Genomic DNA, 16,557 nt, shown 5'->3' on the forward strand with positions numbered 1-16,557 from the left:
CCTAACCCTTACCGTAACCCTTATCCTAACCCTAACCTTTACCCTTACATTTTCCCTTACCTAACCCTTACCCTTAACATATCCCAACACTTACTCTTACCCTTACCCTTACCTTATCCTTACACTTACATTACTGTTTTATTTACCCTAACCCTTACCCTTACCCTAACCCTTATACTAAACCTTTCCCGAAACCTTAACCTTACCCTTACCCTAACCCTTACCCTTACTCTTACCCTAAAACTGTACCCTAACACTTATCCTTCCCTTACCCTTAACCTAACACTTACCGTAACCCTTACACTAACCCTTACCCTTACATGTACACTTACCCTTCCCCTAACCCTTATCCTACCCCTTTCCCTAAGCCTTACCTTACCCTTACCGTTACCCTTATGCTAACCACTACCCTTACCCTAAACGTTACCCTTAGCCTTATCCTAACCCTAAACCTAAAACTTACCCTAACCCTTCCCTTACCTTTACCCTAACCCTAACCCTTAACCTAACCCTTACTCTTACCCTTACTGTTACCCTTACCAAAATCTTACCCTTAATCTTACCCTAACACTCACTCTTACCCTTACCCTAACACTTATCCTTACCCAACTCTTACCCTTACCATTATCCTTACCCTAACCCAAAACCTTAGGCTACAGCTTACCCTTACACCAAACCTTACCCTAACCCTTACCCTTACACTAACATTTAACCTAACCGTAACCCTTACCCTTACCATAACCCTTACACTTACCCTTACCATTACTCTTACACTCACTGTTACCCTTACCCTAACCCCAGCCCTTACCCTTACCCTTAACATACCCTAACACTTACACTAACCCTTACCTTTAACCCTAATCCTTACCCTTACCCTTACCCTAACCTTTACACTTACCCTAACCCTTATTGTGTGAATGTTAGTTTTATTTTCCTATTTGCTTCAGGCAATTACACCACAGCTCGTGAGCCAGCAGCCCGAGCCCTTGGGGTTCGGCCTTGTGTGGCGCAGGGGACCGGCCATCCCAAGTCCCAAGGGCTGGCCTTGGGTGGCGCGTGTGCCACCCACCCTGGGGTATCGGGGGCTGGACACGGGTGGCGCAAGGGCCTGCTGTCCCGGGGGGCCGGACTCAAGCGGAGCGGGGGCCAGGTGTCCCGGGGGCCGACCTTGGGTGGCGCGGAGACTGGTGGTCCCAGGGCCCAGGGTCTGGCCTCGGGCGGACCGGGAATGGGCCCTCCCGAGCTCCGGGGTTTGGTCTCTAGCGGAGTGGGGGCCGACCGTCCCGAGCCGCTGGGGTCCGGCCTCGGGTGTCTTGGTGCCGGTCATCTCGGAGCCCAGGTGGCTGGCATCGGCCGGAAAGGAGGCCGGCTGTCCGGTGTCCCGGGGCGGACGGCCTCAGGCTCATGGGGGCCGTCCGTCTCAAGCCCCAAGGGTCTGGCCTTGGGCAGCACAGGTACTGGCTGTCCCAATCCGCAAGGTGAGGGCTGCGGGTGTGGCGGATGCCGGCCGTCTCGGGGCCCGTGGGGCCAGCATCGGGTGGCGGGGGAGATGGCTGCCCAGGGACCCGTGGGTCTGGCCTCGGGTGGCACAGGTGCCAGCCATCCCGAGCCGCAAGGAGCTGAGCTCGGGCGGGGCGAGTGCTGGCCATCTCAGGACCCGTGGTGCCTGCCTAGGGTGGGGCAGTGTTCAGCCATACCGGGGCCTGGGATGCCGGCCTCAGGCGCCGCGGGTGCCTGCTGTCCCAGGGCCCGGGAGATGGCCGTCCCAGGTCTGTGGAGCCGGCCTCGGGTGCCGCGGGTGCCGACCTTCCCACGGCGCAGGGCCCGGTCTCAGGCGGCACGGGTGCCAGCCGTCTCGGGGCCCGTGAGACCGGATTCAGGCAGCGCAGGGGATGGCACACCTTGGGCCCGGGATGCCGGCCTCGGGCGGCGCGGGTGCCAGCCGTCTCCAGGCCCGTGGGGCCGGCCTCAGGCAGTGCAGGTGCCGGCTGTCCCGAGCCACAAGATGCCGGCCTCAGGCGGCGCGGATGCCAGCCGTCTCCGACCCGTGGGGCCGGACTCGGGCTGCGCGGGGGTCGGCCGTCCCGAGCCCCAAGGTGCTGGTCTCGGGCGGCGCGGGTGCCAGCCTTCCCGAGGCCCGGGTGGGAGGCCTTGGGGGCGCAGGGGATGGCAGTCCTGGGGCCTGAGATACCAGCCTCGGGCGGCACGGTGTCCGTCTGTCCGATCCCTGGAGGGTCGGTCTTGTTCAGCGCGGGTGCCGGCTTTCCCAGGTCCGTGGGGCTGGCCTCGGGCGCCGCGGGTGCCGGATGTCAGGCGGCGCGGGGCCCGGTCTCTGGCTGTGCAGGTGCCTGCCGTCCCGGAGCCCAGTGGGCCGGGCTCGGTGGCTGTGGGGCTGGCCATCCCGCAATCCAGGGGTCGGGCCTGGTACGGCGCGGGTGCCAGGTGTCTCCGGGCCTGTAGGGCCGGCCTCGGGTGGTGCAGAGGACAGCCGTCCCGCGTCGCGGGGCCTGGTCGCAGGTGGCGTGGGTGCCGGCCGTCTCGGGGCCCGGCGGTCCGGCCTTAAGCAGCGCAGATGCCAGCCTTCCCGGGGCCCGGGTGGCCGGCCTCGGGTGGCGCAGGAGAAGACACTCCTCGGACCTGGGATGCCAGCCTCTGGCAGAGCGGATGCCAGCCGTCTCCTGGCACGTGGGGCCGGCCTGTGGTGGCACAGGTGCCGATCGTCCAGAGCCACAAAGTGCCGGCCTTGGGAGGCACGGGTGCTGGCCGTCCCGAGCTCCAAGGTGCTGGCCTCATGCGGCGCGGGAGGCAGCACTCCCGGGGCACGGTGGCCGGCTGTCATATCCCCGGGGGGCCAGCCTCGGGCGGCACAGGTGCCTGCCGTCCCAGGGCCCGGTGGTTGGGCGACCCGGAGGTCAGGCCTGGGGCCGCACGGGCACCGGCCATCTCAGGGCACGGGGGGACTGTACTGGGTCTGGCTGGAATGTTAACTTTCCCTGCAGCAGCCCATACAGTTTTGTGCTCTGCACTTGTAGGTGGAACAGCAGTGTTATCACACCAGTGTTGTGTCTACTGCTGAGCAATGCTGGCACAGGATCGGGACTCTCTCTAACCCTCCTAGGGGTGGGCAAAAAGTGAGAAGAGAAACATCACTAGGGCAGCTGACCTAAACCAACCAAAGGGATATTCCATACCATATGATGTCACACTCAGCAATAAAAGATAGAAACAGGAAGAAGAGGGGAGGGGTGGGCTCTCGTGAAAACGTCGGTCCTCCTCCTGAACATGTGCGTTGAGGCCCTGCTTCAAGGATGTGGTCAAGCATCACTCATTTGTGGGAAGTAGAGAGTAATTTCTTTCCTCTGCACTTCCACATAGCCTTCATTTGTTTCATTTGTTCTCCTCCCTTTTTTTTCCTTTCCCCCTCCCTTTTCCCTTTTCCCCCCTTTTTTTCCCTTTAGTTAAATTACAGAATCACAGAATTTCTAGGTTGGAAGAGACCTCAAGATCATCGAGTCCAACCTCTGACCTAACGCTAGCAGTCCCCACTAAACCATATCCCTAAGCTCTACATCTAAACGTCTTTTAAAGACTTCCAGGGATGGTGACTCCACCACTTCCCTGGGCAGCCTGTTCCAATGTCTAACAACTCTTTCAGTAAAGAAGTTCTTCCTAACATCTAACCTAAAACTCCCCTGGCTCAACTTAAGCCCATTCCCCCTCGTCCTGTCACCAGGCACGTGGGAGAATAGACCAACCCCCACCTCGCTACAGCCTCCTTTAAGGTATCTGTAAAGAGCAATAAGATCACCCCTGAGCCTCCTTTTCTCCAGGCTGAACAAGCCCAGCTCCCTCAGCCGCTCCTCGTAGGACTTGTTCTCCAGGCCTCTCACCAGCTTCGTCGCCCTTCTCTGGACCCGCTCAAGCACCTCGATGTCCTTCTTGTAGCGAGGGGCCCAAAACTGAACACAGTACTCGAGGTGCGGCCTCACCAGAGCCGAGTACAGGGGGATGATCCCCTCCCTAGCCCTGATGGTCACACTGTTCCTGATACAAGCCAGGATGCCATTGGCCTTCTTGGCCCCCTGAGCACACTGCTGGTTCATATTCAGCCGACTATCAACCATCACTGCCAGGTCCTTCTCTGCCTGGCAGCTCTCCAACCACTCATCTCCCAGCCTGTAGCTCTGCTTGGGGTTATTGCACCCCAGGTGGAGGACCCAGCATTTGGCCTTGTTGAACTTCATGCAGTTGACCTCAGCCCATGGGTGCAGCCTATCCAGATCCTCCTGCAGAGCCTTCCTACCCTCAAGCAGATCGACACACGCGCATAGCTTGGTGTCATCTGCAAACTTACTGAGGGTGCACTCAATGCCCTCATCCAGATCATCAATGAAGATATTAAAGAGGACCAGCCCCAGCACCGAGCCCTGGGGGACGCCACTAGTGACTGGCCTCCAACTGGACTTGGCTCCATTCACCACGACTCTTTGGGCCCGGCTATCCAGCCAGTTTCTAACCCAACGAAGCGTGCGCCAGTCCAAGTCAAGAGCAGCCAGTTTCTTGAGGAGAATGCTGTGGGAGACGGTGTCAAAAGCCTTGCTGAAGTCAAGGTAGACCACATCCACAGCCCTTCCCTCATCCACCCAGCGCGTCACTTTGTCATAGAAGGAGATCAGGTTCGTCAAGCAGGATCTGCCTTTCATAAACCCATGCTGACTGGGCCTGATCGCCTGCTTGCCCTGCAAGTGCTATGTGATGACTCTCAAGAGAATCTGCTCCATGAGCTTCCCTGGTACTGAGGTCAAACTGACAGGCCTGTAGTTTCCCGGGTCTGCCCTCCAGCCTTTCTTGTAGATGGGCGTCAAAATTGTTTAGTAAATTGTTTAGTTCATAATAATCTTTCTTTAATTATTATTATCTCCCTTTAATTAAATTATCCATATCTCAACCCATGAGTTGTTCTTTGCTTTACTTCTTCCCCTCCTCATCTAAGGAGGGGGAGTGACAGAGCCGTTGTGGTGTTTAGCTGCCCAGCACGGTAAAACCACCACAAACACCTGTTTTCATGAGCTTTTCTGGGCCTCAAGGGAAATGAGCAGAACTAGAATATTCTGTCACCTGCAATTGGCTATTATGGCCGTCACAGATTAGGGAACCCAGGACTTTGAGAGCTTGTCAGTGTAAACAACTGCAGCTTCTGTAATTACATAAGAGATTTCTTCATCAGAGAAGACAGAGAGGCCTTTGAAAGCAGCAACCCCAGCATTGTTTAAAAAACTAAAACTAAAATAGTGTTTTCTTTTGCTCACTTTAGAAATTAAATCTAGCAAGTATCTTCCCTGTTATCGTCATGCATGAAATAGCGTGAATATTCTCCTGGGCTGGTTAACGTAATGTTTGACCCCTGTGGGGAAGGTTGTTACTTAAAAATGATGCTTTCCAGAAAGAACCACATTACCTTCTGACTGAGGAAAGTACAGTTCAGGCAGCATAGACTAAATCCATTCTTTTGTGTTAGAGTGGTGCATCAAGAAGCTGGTCTTGGGTTAGAAAATGTGTGAAACTGGCACATCACAAATTGTAATGTTCAGTAAAAGACATACAGCAACCATTTTTTACTGAGGAGAATGCCTGGAGGGACATTTCTGAGTAAACTTCCAAACTGAATGTGTTCAGACTAGAAAACTCTGGCAGCTCTTGCCCAATTTGAAATGCTATGTGTTCCTCTGCTCTTTGGGATTTCTATCTGTGAAATAGAAAGAGGCAATTACTGCCCAAACCTTCCAGGAATATTGCAAGGGTAGAAATTTGTAAGAAATTCAGGTACACGGTTGTGTAATGGTACTAGAAATAGGACAAACTTTGTCTTTGCGGATGTTACTTCATATGCAAATCATTCCTATCATATTAGGTATATATGTGATACACCTAAATGATTCACAAATATGTGAAATCGTTGTCAAATTTGAGCCGTTTTATTGTAGCTACTAAACTTAATGCTTTACATTGTTCATTTTAGGTAGGTTTCTTGCTGTGGTGTGGGAAACAGCTGCTTTTTTTCCTAGTTTGACCATTAGGTCACTTTTTCTTGAAACTAGACAGATAAATCTATCTTGAGCATAATTTTTTCTTTTTTTTCTAGGAAGATTGGCACTTCCTTTGTTGAAACGTCTAAGTCTGTCTACATCAAAACTGAACAGCTTGGCTATTGGGCTACGTCAGATTGCAGCATCTTCACAGGACAGCATCAGCCTCATAGTTTGGAGAAACGGCATAGCAAAAGATCTAGAGTTGGAGCAGGTGACAGTGCCTGTTGGGGTCCTTCTTGTGTTTTTTCTTTTTTTTTTGAGTCCCGTCCTGACTGTCTTCCAGAGGTATGTGAGGAGGTCAGAGAGATATTTGATAACCAAAGTGTATTTCTGTTGGTGAGTTATTGGTGAGTTCTATTGGTTAAGCAGGTTCCCTGCTTAACTTGTAACTCTCGATGTTCCTACCAGTGAGCATTTTCCTGTCCATGCCAAATACCGATGAATTGCAGGCTACGATTAAACCTCAAATGTTTAATATAGATGGTTAATAACAAATTGCAACTGTTAAGAATATGTGCTTAAAAAAAAGCACAAAGTAGAAGTTCTAGGCTTTGAGTGGTCTGCCCCATGCATTTGCACTGAGAAAGAATGGTAGCTTTTACTCACTTGTGGAAAGATAAGTCTAGGCTCTTACTGCCAGTATTTTTAGCAAGACTGAACATTTCTCTAACATATGAACAAGTATTTGAGGAGCAAGGGAGGGGTATGGGCACTTAAAAAGAGACTGCCAAAGGGCAGCTTCATATTTCATAACTGGATTTTGTGAGTGTTTGTCCTCGTTTCATACTGAAGGGGAGTATGCTCTAGGCAAAGTTCATGTGAAAGGAAAAGACACTAGTCTTCCTTTTCTGCCATTATTACTTCCTTGCTGCTAGCTCTGTTCTTCATAGAAAACCAGTAGTTTTCCTTGTCAAATTCTAGTCTGCCTTCCTGGATTCCAATCTTTGCCTACTGGGTCTCTTGCCTTGCATAGCTGCATAGCTGCCTTCTTTATCTCATTTGTAAACATTTTATCAGGCTGATTCTTACTGGCTTCCCACCCTCACCCCACCCCCCAACCTTTTTCTCTCTCTTTTTTTTTTTTTTTTTTTTTTTACAGACTTAGGTTTGTCTTGTTAGTTACTTTTCTTCCTGCCAGCCCCCATCCTCAAGTTCTCCGATGTAACTTCAGAGGATCATCTTTGATACCTTTGCATCTGAATAATATGGTTTCTCTCCCATGCTGTAGCTGATAGTAGGATGGACTCTGAGTGCAGAGGAGAGGTTGCTTCCTCCATAGTTTGCTATTGCATCTCATACTGGTTTGGGTAAGCAATTACAGAGGGAATTTGACTTCTCCATGGAGTAGCGTGTGCCTGATAGCTAGCTGGAGATAGTATACATGGAATTGAGTCAGTGCTCAGAGTTCAGTCTTGAGCTGCAGTAAAGGTGATACAATTGCAGACTAACAGTTTAGCTTCTAATGAGCATATATAAATAGCATGTTTGCCTCTGATACTTACAAGGCGAAGTTCTGAGATCATATTTCACGGACTGCTTCCTATAGATTTCAAGAAATCCAATAGTTCTGAAGTATAGCCATGCTCTATTATTATTTAAAGGGAACAAACTGTTTTGAAACCCATTAAAGACTGGATTTTTTTTTTATTTAAATAAGCTTGTCTCTGCAGTTTTCCTTTGTGATGCTGATCTTCAGAGAGGCAGATTCTTAACAAGACACAATCAAATTGCATTTTAATGTCTAGTTTTATATGTTAAAGACACACAGTATCTGGGTACGGCAAGGTTCCTAGATCATTGTCATTTAGTGTATCTTTCTGAAGTATTCCTTATTTTTTCAGTATTCTTGTCAAATTGTGTACAGCAGGATGAAGTAGAATATCAAACATGGTGACTGTTTTTACCCAGAGGACACTAGTAGGGAAAAGGAGTTGGTCTGAGTTGACCTTGACATGCTTAAGAGGTTGGCCCATGAGAACCTCATGAAGTTCAAGAAGGCTAAGTGCGCTGTTCAACACCATCATCAAGGCACTCCCAAAAATGAATGCAGGCTGGCTGATGAGTGGATTGAGAGCAGCCCTGCAGAGAAGGACTTAGGAGCGCTGATGGATGAAAAGCTCTACATGAGCCAGCGATGTGCAGTTGCAGACCAGAAGAACAGCTGTATCCTGAGCCACATCAAAAATATGACCAGAAGGTCCAGGGAGGTGATTCTCGTTCTCTGCTCCACTCCTGTGAGGCCCCATTTGGAGTGATGCATTCAGTTCTGGGGACTCCAACATAAGAAATAAATCTGTTAGAGAAGGTCCAGAGCAGGGCCATGAAGCTGATGAGGGCTGGAGGACCTCTCCTATGAAGACAGGCTGAGAGAACTGGGGTTGCTTAGCCTAGAGAAGAGAGGGCTCTTAGGAGACCTTATAGTGGCCCTCTAGTGCCTAAAGCAGGCTTTAGGGAAGCTGGGGAGGGACTTTTTGTCAGGGAGTGTAATGACAGGACAAGGAGTAATGGCTTTAAACTAAAAGGGCAGATTTAGATTAGATAAAAGGAAGAAATTCTTTACTGTGGGAGTGGTGAGGCACTGGAAGAGGCTGCCTGGGGAAGTTGTGAATGCCCCATCCCTGGAAGTATTTAAGGCCAGGTTGGATGCGGCTTTGAGCAATCTGGTCTAGTGGGAGGTGTCATAGAATCATAGAATGATTTGTGCTGGAAGGGAACTTAAAGGTCATCTATTCCCCCCCACCATAGGCAAGGACACCGTCTGGTTATAAACGTGAAATCAGTGCAATAAAATAAAAGGCTTCTGTATAAGACAGCACAACAAAAATGTTCTTCATAGGAAGAGCTTATTAGCTACTTCCAGCCAGAATGTTTAGGGATAAGAGTTCTTGCATCTGAAATAGTTTTATACAGCTACCGAATTTGTGCCAGAGCTTATGTTCAGGGTTTCCTTTGACTTACTGCAGTCTCCCTTTGCCAGTAGTACCCTGAAGCTCAAGTTTGTTCCTGAAACATTAAGATACTTCATTTCTGGAGTTACATGTTCTGACTCAGAAAAAATTCTTTGTGTCATATATTAATATTGAGTAAGTCAGCAGAATTCAGAATCCTGTTCTTACTCTATTTTGCAGATGTTATTCTCACAGAGGAGTCCGATCACTTTTTCTTTTTTTTGTTGTTTTTCTTTAATTCCCTTCTGACAGGTGTCTTCTTTGGCCGTAGCTAGTGAAAATGGCTTGCTACTAAAAGGAGGGAAAGAGGCAACATATAGCAATCAAATCCTTCATCATCTGACTCAAGAAGCACTCTCCATTCATGGAGTCAAAGATGCAGTGCAACTAGTAAGTGTCTAGAATTAAATCAACAACTTTTTTTGCTGTAGCATGTATAAAAAGCACAGGCAGAACTTGAGAATTCAGGCCATTGACTGTGTCACAACTTTCACGTGTGAATACAAGCAAGGAAGTGGAAGATCTCTGCCATTTGGAGAAGCTGGTAGATCTAATCATTCCACATGGTTCATCCCAGCTAGTCAGGAATATCCAGAAAGCTGCTAAGGGAATTCCAGTGATGGGACACAGTGAAGGGATCTGTCATGTGTATGTGGACACAGATGCCAGCGTTGAGAAGGCCACACAAATAAGTAAGCTGTGAGAGGGTGACTTGGATGTCGTAAGTGTAACTGAACTTCACATTTGGAATATGTGGCATGGTTATAATAATAACCATACATAATAATAATTCACATGCTCTTCAAATTCTTTGTCATAAATGTAGTCATGTATACTTGTGTTGGTCTTTGTTTTGTTTTATTTACTTTTTTTTTTTTTTTTTTTCATTTTAGGAGCCTTTGGTCTTGCTGACATAGCCCTATGTAGTTTTACGAAAACATAATGCTTATGTTACCCACATCTCTTTGTACACCTAAATGAACTTTCGGAGAACTTTCTTGGCTTCTCCGTGCAACCCCAAGCTTTTCCATAGAAACTATCTGAAAGCAGCTTCTTCGGGGTGGCTGCATGCCATTGCTGGGATACAACTACTTCCTTTTACATAGCAAAAAATCATTCTCTGCCTTGGAAGAGCATATCCACAACCCTTTCTCTACTGTTCTCAATTCTGACTTAATGGCTGGCAACCTCCCGGACACAAATACTATTCTGATTAAATCTATTAACTTCTCTTCTTACCTCAGTCATTTCCCATTTTATGTTTCTCCTTCTCTAATCTGCTTCATCCACATTGTTTAAACATTTTGCCTCACTTGCCTTTATTCCCACCATTTTCCTGCCCATTATTTTCCCCTCCCACTGTTCCACAGGAACAGTGAAAAGCCGCTATCCTACAAAATTGCTTTGACGTGTAATGTTTTGTAGCAGAGATGCATGAGGAGAGAAATATTTGTGAAGTACTTTAAATTACACTTAAAACATGGATTTTTCACATAGCATTTGCATTTGGCAAATAGTGTATACAAGCAGTGATTCATGCAGGAAAACATGGTAAAATAGGTCTTGTTTTGATAATGTTAAAGAAGTCATATTAAGAGAAGCTGGACAGATAGCTAGTCAGGAGCAGCAAGTCCTCACTTGTTTGTGTTTTCTTTTTGTCTTTTTTTTTTTTTTTTAATATCTGGGTTGGTTGTGTTTTATTTTCTTTCTTTTTTTTTTTTTCTTGAGGGGGAGGGGGGAAGGATAAATTTATGGATTTTGTGTGAAGACTGCTGGATTTCCACGAGCACCCACCAGCTCCCAACCCTTAATACAGTGGGAAGGACTTGATGTTACTGCTGTCTAATCTGACTTGAGAACAGGAAACATGCAAATACTGGTCAGGATTTCAGTATCAACAAAATTTATAGTTGCAGAAGAAAATGCCATTTTCCAGGCACCTTTCTGAAAGCCTTCAATGGTAGGGATTCTAATCAGCAAGTCTGAAGTATCATAGAGTACCCTGAGTTGCAAGGGACCCATGAGGACTACCAAGCTCAACCCCTAGCTCCACACAGGACCACCCAGAAATCAGACCATGCATCTTGGAGTGTTGCCAAAACACTCCTTCGACTCCAGCAGGCTCAGTGCTGTGACTACTGTCCTGGGAGCCTGTTCCAGTGCCCAGCCAACTCTTGGTACAGAACCTTTCCCTAATATCCAGCCTGACCCTCCCCGTCACAGCTCTGTGCCATTCCCTCAGGTCCTGTCTCTGTCACCTGAGAGAAGAGATCAGCACCTGCCCTTCCACTCCTCCCTCTCATTGTTGAGGTGTCTTAGCTGCCACGATTGATGAGTGCATTAGATCTGAGAGATTGATGGTGCATTAGATCTTCTTTATCAGGACTGTAAAATAACGGAAAGTCCTTGCCTTGTTTTGGGCCCAGTAACTCTTTTGTGCCTGAAACATACACTGGAGAGGGCTGGTGTCAGTTTACAAAACAGAAGGATTAAAAACAGGTAAAGTCTTCTGTAGGGGAGACTTGCAAACCTGGAAATAAGTTGCTTGCTACAACCACTTACAGACCACATACTTTCTAAAAATACAGGTACAATGGCTAGGTGCAGTGTGTAGCTGTTTTCTCACTACTAGTGTTGTACTGTTCTCCAGACAGATATCTTTCTTTAAATGATGTAATAGCTTTAAATAATTTAAAATGAACCCTGAACTACGAGCATGTCTTGATAGATAGCCAACATAGCATTTCAGCTATTGTGCCTTATTGCTAGTTCACCAATCTGCTGTCTCTGAAAACTGAGGCTATTTTTTTTTTGCACTGCATGTAGCAAACCTTTGATTCACAAATGTGGGTTAACCCCAGTCCAGCAGCTAAGCATCACCCAACACATTGCTCACTTTTCCCTCATGCTCTCAAATGGGAGGAGCAAGAGCAAGAAAGCTCATGGTTTGAAACAAATATAGCTTAATTAGCAAAGGAAAGAGGAAGAAGAAAGGGAAAAACAAGGCAAGTGATAAAAGTAGTCACTCACCACCTGCCACAAATAGATCAGTATCCAGGTACTCCCTGAGCAATGTCTGCCTTCCGTGAAACTCCCATCCCCTCATTTTATATTGCTGACTATGACATTATATGGCAAAGGCTATCCCTCTGGTTAAGTTTGAATCAGTTGTACTTATGTCCTCTCCTAACTTTTAGCAGACCCTCGACCTTCTCACTGTGGGGGAAGAAGAGAAAGCCTTGAAACTGTGTGAGCACTGTGTAGCAACAGCCAAAACAGTGGTTTGTTTAAGGCACAAATCCAAAATGTAGCAGTATAGGGACTGCTATGAAAAAAATTAACTCCATCCTAGCTATACCCAGAACAACAAGCTGCAGTTTTCACCTGTTATGCATTGGTAAAATCTACAGCACAAAATACTTCTGGTATTGCAGGTGAAGATTCATGCTAGCCCAAAGTTTGCCTCTTACTTGACGTTCAGCCCCTCAGAAGTGAAATCTCTCTGTGCTGAATATGGGGATCTGGAGTGCTGCATTGAGGTTGTGGACAGTGTACAAGAGGCTGTTGAACATATCCACAAGTATGGAAGTTCTCACACGGACATTACCGTCACAGAGAATGGTTTGTGACCAATCTGTTCCCTTAAGCTTCTGCTTCAGTTTCACTATGGGCTCTTGTTATTAGCATAACTACTTACATTGCAGTAGTTTCTCTAATCTTGGTTCTGTAGTAAGCATAATCAACCGGAACCCTATGAGCTAAATCTATCTATAGTTGTGTTTAATTCAAGGAAGACATGTTGTGTGCCCTTATTCCAGGAGGTGAAGGCATGTGTTTGAGCACCTGGCCAATGACAAGTCAACACATGCTCTTGTCAGGCAGATTGCTTTGTGTTCTTGTATTGTACAGACTTACCACATGAGACAGTTTTGCAGTAACATCTCCTGAATCCTGGAGATGTCTTTAGGCCTCTGAAGGAGGAAGAGGTGAGCTTCTATAGAGGGAATATGGATTGTAGGAAAGATCAGACGATATATGCTTTGTCTTCCCAGGTCGCTTTTAAGTCTTGCAAACAAGGACCACAAGCGTTTTTCTCCATCTCTCCCAGTCCTTTATTTCCCAGTTCCGCATCTGTAGCATAAAAACTGCATGTATCTCAGTTCCCAGTTTCTTGCTCCTTTGATGCCGCGAAATTCTATGTGCCATTCTGTGCTTCTTCCACTCCTCTGCATGAGGTTTGAACACTCTGCAACTTCAAAATGTAGCTAGAGCTGCTCCTAGCCAAAGGATGACTCTCTACAAGCCTAAAAATTCTGAGAGTCAGCTACAGTAAGGTCATTTTGATTTGTGGCTCATCAGTGTGAGATTCAAGCAGGCATCAGTTTCTGCACCTTCTGCAGAAATTAAATGTGTAGCACCGAAAGGCATGCATTTGATACTGTAAGCCACTATCTGGTGCACTAGTGATTTACTTGTGTGTGTACTGGAGATAGAGTTCATCTTTAGCATTCATCCCATTGCTGTGGGCAACTGACTTGCAGCTTACAGCCTTACAGAGAAAGGCATCCTCTAGAGTACTGATTCAAAGATCGAAGCCGAAATTCCTTTAAGTGGTATATTCTTTATTGCAGCGCTGGATGCATGGGGGATCTCTCCACCTATCGTGCATACCCAAAGCGGAAAGCAGTCTTGAATTTATACAATCAATCTATCAATATTCTACAAGCACCTATACATATGCATTACCTATCCCCGCCTTCCCTCGCTTCTCATGCTAATTAGCCTTTTGGCACCTTGCGCCTCTGTAGAGCCTCCCAAGAATTGTCGGCAGGGGTCTTCGGGATGTGGGCAGTGGTCTTTGGGAGGAAGACCCCGAGTCTTCCTCACAGTATACTTTTCACCTTTGGTCAGGATTCTGCTGAGTTGGCATGTTTCTTAATTGCAAGAGCTGGCTGTTGCTAATTCTTCCATTTGTTGTATCTTTATCATGAATTCCAATGTCCAGTTCGAGATTTATAGTCCTTACATTTGTTTCTCTGTCCGTCTGCCGCTTCCTTATCATGGGTTCCAGTGTCTTGTTTCGAAATATACAGTCCTTGTCTGGGGATTGTCCTTGCCTCCCCAATATCTCCTTATTCAGTACTAAGGCTCTATAACACCTATCTTCCCACTTTAGAGGGTACTGCTTGATCCTTACTGGTTGCTTTCCCTCCTTGAGCCTAATCTCAACAGGTGGGGCATTTTTAGCTCTCCCAGGTACATCAGTAGCCCATACCCCTGGGTATACCTGGTTTACAACTTCTTCATTAACTTTTCCTTCCATTGGAAGGTTGACTAGAGCTAAACTCATTATCTGTATATATTGTTGATCATTTACCTCCAGAGTAATCTCCCCTTTTTCAAATTTTATTGCTGTTCCTAATTGCTCTAATAAATCTCTACCTAACAGTGGGGAGTTAGGCATATTATATATGGAGTGGTAATTCGTGTTGAGAAAATGGTTGATATTAATAAAGGGGGAGATTTGGGAGTGTGGCCATGGGGGTTAGAAAGCCCCGTGGTTGAGATAACATTAGACTCTTAATGATGAGGCCATCAGGAATATAAAAGAGTTTAGAGGGAACAAAGAAGGGTGATTCAGGAGACTCCATGCAGTCTCCGTTTTCTTGTTCTCCAGCTGGTTTCTTGTTCTCCAGCCGTTAAGGCATGGAAGTTTCTGGGTGTTTGCTGTTGTTGTTATATTCAAAGTTGTTTGCCCAACGAAAAGTTGTTTTTGAAAAGGACTGCTGTGGGGAGAAGGGTATAAGAGGGGAGCCTGCCCTCAAGACAAAAAAAGGCAACGCGATGTGATGAAGTTATGTCATCAATAAAGAAGCAGGAAAAAGAAGTGAAGAGGAACAGGCTGGCAGAATAGAGACCAGGACGGGAACAGACACTTTGATTGCCTCATGAAGATGGGTTCGGCCAAACTCAGCAAACCGCTCAGAGAAGCTCGTACTGAAAGTTGCTGGAAATGGATGCACTGGAGCTGGAAAGAAGCTCAAGCTGAGAGAAGCGGACCCGCACACATAACTGCCCCTCACTGGTAAGCAGTTGCGCATTATGGGGAATCATACGTCCTTAGAAACTGATTCAAAGATTGAAGCTGAAATTTCCTGAAGTGGTATATTCTTTATTGCAGCACTGGATGCACAGGGGATCTCTCCACTTATCGTGCATGTTCGAACTAACAAACTATCTCATATTTATACAGCAAAACAATGAATATTCTATTAACGCCTATACATATTCATTACCTAAACCCACCTACTCTCACTTCGTATGCTAATTAGCTTATCAATTCTTGCGCTTGCGTAAAGCCTTCCAAGAATTGTGGGCTGGGGTCTTCGGGACGTGGGCAGTGGTCTTTGGGAGGAAGACCGTAGGTCTTCCTCGTGATGCACTTTTCACCTTTTGCTTAAAGAATGCAAGGCTGGCTGAATCAGCTGTTTTCCAAGCTGCAGAAATGCCGTGTTGGCTCAAGCTATCTCAAGTTTCAGCCTAACTGAGGGTCGGCAGATAACGGGATGTTTTCAATTAACAAGATGCTTCAGCATAACAGAAGGTCGACAGATAACAAGATATCATCTATTTTGTTCTCATTAATTTTTAACCACAAGATTTATTCTATCCTAAAGTGAGTTTATACAATATCATTCCCCTCTTTTCTGGAAAATCTAGTAAATTCTTTTACTTAATACGAAAATTTTTCTTCCCACTCTTTATGATATGTACCCCTCAATACCTTGCCATGCACATTTGTCAAGGAGGCTAACATGGACATTCGTTGTAACAATTTCCAATTCCAAACAAGTAATACAAAAGACAATATTAAACTTATACCAACTAATATCAATAAAACAATAATTGGGTGACTCAGTGTGTTCAAAATCTCATTTGCAGTTGGCGACCATCTAAAGAGTGTATCCCACCAGTTGTGATTTGTGTCTTGTTTTACTCTTTGCAAAACTCTGCTTATTTCCTTTGTATCATGATGGACAGTGATTAGAGTCTTCTCTCCATTTTCCTGACTGCCTTTTAAAATTTTAATTAGGTCTTGGTGTTTTTATTAGTTGCTTCACTAGTGTGAGGTTCATCCCAATAGGTGTAGGTAATAACTTACGATACATTGTGTTGTTAGACTTGACCAGCTGGTGGGATACCACTGGTGCCAAATATAGAAAATCACACCCGACGATTCTGACAAAGTTACAAATACAGAAGTTACAATGATTTTTGCTATGGAGAGTTATGTTCTCCTTATCTATTTCTACAAAATCACAAGAAGTTCTTAAACACACACAGCCTTGACCAATATATACAAGCACAGTCTTTTGACTAGTATTTGGATGAATTTCAAAGTTTGACACACCTTGCTCCGTGTCAAAACATACATCCTGAGCATCAATTGTATTGCTTTCACAAATAAATCCTTGTTGTTCCCAGGTAACACGTGATTCTAGATTTACAGACTGCCATTT

Source organism: Aythya fuligula, chromosome 9, assembly GCF_009819795.1.
Source record: "Aythya fuligula isolate bAytFul2 chromosome 9, bAytFul2.pri, whole genome shotgun sequence".
Classification (NCBI taxonomy): domain Eukaryota; kingdom Metazoa; phylum Chordata; class Aves; order Anseriformes; family Anatidae; genus Aythya; species Aythya fuligula.